Source organism: Tamandua tetradactyla, chromosome 8 (genome assembly GCF_023851605.1).
Source record: "Tamandua tetradactyla isolate mTamTet1 chromosome 8, mTamTet1.pri, whole genome shotgun sequence".
In the NCBI taxonomy this organism is placed as follows: domain Eukaryota; kingdom Metazoa; phylum Chordata; class Mammalia; order Pilosa; family Myrmecophagidae; genus Tamandua; species Tamandua tetradactyla.
This window is the reverse complement of record NC_135334.1, coordinates 15,155,832-15,160,289: the sequence shown is the minus strand read 5'-3', so window position 1 is coordinate 15,160,289 and position 4,458 is coordinate 15,155,832. Positions and strand designations below refer to the sequence as shown.

The window sequence follows — 4,458 nt, the reverse complement described above, 5'->3', positions numbered from 1 at the left end:
TACTCGGAATGCCACATCCCTCTGCTGAGATCACCACTGACCCTGAAGTGAGAACTACTCGGAATGCCACATCCCTCTGCTGAGATCACCACTGACCCTGAAGTGGACCTGGTGGACAGCCAAGGTAGAATGAATCAGAAATGCATTAGAGCCACGAGTAGTCATGGGGTCCTGAATCTTATCCCTACACAACTTTTCTTTGATGCCTTTTGATGCACACCTTAAATGTTCTCTTAGTCTTTACTAAATGGGGGAAACAAATGTGAGAAGACAGGTGGATGTGAGATCATTGTCCCATTCCAGGTCTTGATCTCACTATAGTGGGATTGGATGGAGAGAGCTGGGTATTCATTTTAATGTTACTCTTTTGTCCCCTTCCCACAGATATGGCCTAGAGAAGAATGGCCTCAAGAAATGACTCCTTCATAACCAAGTTTATCCTGCTGGGTTTAACACAACAGCCAGAGCTCCAGCTGCCTTTCTTTTTCCTTTTCCTAGGAATCTATGTGGTCACCATGGTGGGGAACATTGGGTTGATTATTCTCATTGGGTTGAGTCCTCATCTTCATACACCCATGTATTACTTTCTTTTCAACCTATCCTTCATTGATCTCTGCTTCTCTTCTGTCATAATCCCTAGAATGCTGATGAGCTTTGTAAAAAAGAACTTAATCTCTTATGAAGAGTGCATGGCTCAGCTCTATTTCTTCTCTTTCTTTGTTATTGATGAATGCTTCATTTTGACATCAATGGCCTATGACCGATATGCAGCCATCTGTAAGCCCCTGCTTTACAAGCTCACCATGTCCCGGCAGGTCTGTCTTATGCTGATGGTGGGTGTATATGCAATGGGGTTTGTGGGTGCCATTGCCCACACTGGATGCATGCTGAGACTCACTTTCTGTGAGGGCAACATCATCAATCATTACATGTGTGACATACCTCCCCTCCTTCACCTCTCTTGCACAAGCACCTACATCAATGAGCTGGTAGTTTTCATTGTGGTGGGCATCAGTGTAATAGTGCCCAGTTTCACTATCTTCATTTCTTATACCTTTATCATCTCCAGCATTCTCTGCATCCGTTCTACTGAGGGCAGGTCCAAAGCCTTCAGTACCTGCAGCTCCCACATAATTGCTATTTCTCTTTTCTTTGGGTCATCAGCATTCATGTATCTTAAACCTGCTCCCACTGAGGCTCGGGATCAAGATAAAGTATCCACAGTTTTTTATACTATTGTGGGACCAATGATGAATCCTTTCATCTACAGTTTGAGAAACAAAGATGTCCAAGTTGCACTGAGTAAGACTTTGAAGAAAAGGGTCTTCTCCTAAATAGAAATTGTGTTAGTTGTAGATTTCAAATACTAGAGGCATGCAATGGGGAAAGTAGAGACAATAGTTCATCTGTCTTCCAGCTTATTTTCAGAAATTATGAGGTTTTAATTAGAAAAAGTTGAACGATAAGGTCATAAGATTTTGGACTGGGGTGTGTAAGGAATTCCTATAAAGCTTTGCCATAGAAATAGAGACTTTGAGGACTTTAGATTCATTCATTTACTTATTCATTTCATACACTTTGTTGAGAAGAGATTGCGTTTGAGGAACTGCCTGTTTGAGAATTGTAGGGGCCTTTGTTTTGGGAAGTTACTTTGTTTCTCAAAAGAGAAGTAAGAAGTCTGATGCTTTTCTCACTTTTGGATCCAGTCTCAAGGGAGAGTTTATTGGTAAAGGAAGGCCAAAGATTTCCTTCTGAACCCAGCTCCTCAAGACAGGAAGCTGGAATAACCATTTAGAGCAGTAAAGAACAAAGAGTGCCCCCACTGGGTTTTATCTCTTGGGACTTCAGAGAGGAAAATGTGGATACTAGGGCAAAATTTGTCTTCATTGGAAAGATTTTTACTAGAAATATTTATTCACTATTATCAGAGGAATTTTTGTCCTTTCCTCAAGTAGGCTTCAAAATCTCTGATTCTTTCACAGTTGGCATTTTCCTTTTGTTATTTTCACCTTCCTTTTTGTCTCAGAGTTTTACCAAGTTCAAACGATGTAGTTTTTTTAAGTCAACAAATACAAATGGAACATTTATCTGTATAGGATCTTTTTAAACACTGGGTTTAGAATGTGAACACAGCAGCAAAGCTCTGCACCTCATGGGGCTAATTGTTATAGGAGGCTGAACTAGGGGTGCAGGTGAGCAGGAGGTGGAGACATGATTAAATACACTGATAAATATGAATATATCAGAAAAATGTTATGCAGTCTTAACTTTTGGTGATGTTTTAGGGGTTTAGAACACATGGTCAGGGAATGCTCTTCTGAGGAGCTGAAATTTAACTCATTGAGAAGATGGCCATGTGAAATTTACCCGCAGAGCATTTTAGACAGAAGGGGCAGCAAGCATAAAGTCCTGAAGGCAGGAATAATCCTGGTTAGCATGAGGGACAGAAAATAGACCAGTGAAGCTGTGGCATAGTGAAAGAGGGGTAGTATGAGACAATGAAGTTGGAGAATCAGGCAGAGGTCAGATTCTTTTGTAGGCTGTGCAAGAGAGTGGACATTGTTTTGAGCACAGTGGAAATCCATGTGATATTCATCACACAGAGGAGCTTAGCCCTGCTCTTCCCTTGTGTGTTTTGAATTGCTGTCTGTGTTCATTTATAATTGATCCAGAAGAATTGCTAAGGGTTCCATAAATTATTGTGGCAAAAACTCATGAAGAAATATGTTTTAAATAACATCAATTTTCCATGACCTATATGAGAGATTTTTTGTTGTGATAATTTTGCATGCCCAAAACATGAGTCAGCGTCTGGACCCAAGCCCAGACTTGGGCAGGATGCCAACTGAAATAGGATTAAGAGTTGGGTGGAAGTACTCTCAGACTTGCCTTTTTCACCTGTTAGGTAAAAATGTCTCAAAGTGGAAAGATCACTGGCTTTGAAACCACAAAGTTTGGCCTTCGGGGTCCAGATGTTACAATTTAGATGTTCTGTGTGCTCTCAGTCTTAGTTTCTAGACACTTATAAAAGAACATTTTCATTAAGTATAAAGTAAAAATTCCAAGTGGCAAGTGGTCGTCATATCACTGGTTGGTAGACTTTCTTTTCTTTCCGAGTGGTACAAAAAATAATGGCTTTTCTTACAAATGATGACATCTTAGTTTCAATGAAATTCTATTTTATCTTTGCATTGTTTCATAGTTGTAAAATACAGTTTTTGCCCTTAAGAGCCAGCAGTGAAAAAAATAAAATTAAACAAACAAAGAAGAAGCCAAAGCCCTCAAGCTTTGGAAGAATTGAATTTAATTAAAAAAAGAAAAAGAATTTATTGATGAACGTTGAGGATAATTTTTCTCCTTGAAAGAATGGGTTGAAAAAGCCAAGCCTCCAAATTCCTTTAAAGGAAACAGAATTCTGGAAATATTTACTCAGGTTTTTGACCTACAAATCAGATTTTTATTTTTATTTGAATCAAAGGAGTATTTATGAATTCATGCTTTTATAGTTTATGCATTAACTGGGAAGGAAAAAGATTAAGAAAATAGAGCTCAATATACTAAGGCCCCTAACAGAAGTAGGATGAGTTTTAATGGTTACATTGTTGAAAAAATACTTGCTTTATTCTACAGAGAGAGATATCACGAAATATTTAGGATTGTAATCCAGAATTAGATAAAATAAAGTTAGTCCAAGGTATAATCATCTCATTTAATGCTAACTATAGCAATATCAAATTGGGTGGTATAAAAAGACATACCTATCAAATTTGCTTTTGCTGAAAGACTAATCCTTCTTTATCTGACCCTTCTCATTCATTGGCCTTTGAATTCCAAGGCTCTATCAAAAATAATGCTCATTAAGGGGTCAGGAAGTGAATGTTTCTCCACAGTTAGAACTTCTGAGCAAATTTTACTGGAACTTGGGTTATAGGACAAGCTTGGAAGTTAAATGTTGATGAACAGATAGAAAATTACGGGTGGTTAATCTCTGAATGGATGTATTTACATTTCAAAAGGGGATAAACCCAGAGCCTTGGAGACATTCCCTGTGTGCCAGGGTTTAAAATCCAGAGACACCTATCTTATTTCTAGCCCCACCCCAGACATTTATTTATATGCAAAGAGTAAGAACCCAGGAACTTTACCGTGCTCTTCCCTAGAATAATTTGTTTACACTGGGGAGGTTAGGGACCTGCTGTCTAAGACTCCTATGTAAACTGCCATTTTCATAAAGTCAGGGATTCCCTCTTGAGGCACAAGCCCTGCACATGCAGACCAAGCTAGCACACCCCCATTAGGTTACCCTGAATATACTGGGGCAAGAGGAACTGATACAGGTATTACTTTAAGTAATAATACCGTGCCTTGATCCTGAAAGCTCATGTTTAGATTCAGGAAAATATTAAAAGAAATATTAAAAACATCACTTGGTACCTCTGATAATATATAAAGTATCCT

The 4,458-nt window shown here is 38.7% G+C and overlaps 1 pseudogene; it reads left to right on the top strand.

Annotated features, from left to right (window-relative positions):
• The first annotated feature begins 386 nt into the window (after positions 1–386).
• Positions 387–1,334, top strand: LOC143643239 (olfactory receptor 8B8-like; annotated as a pseudogene).
• The last annotated feature ends 3,124 nt before the right edge of the window (positions 1,335–4,458 follow it).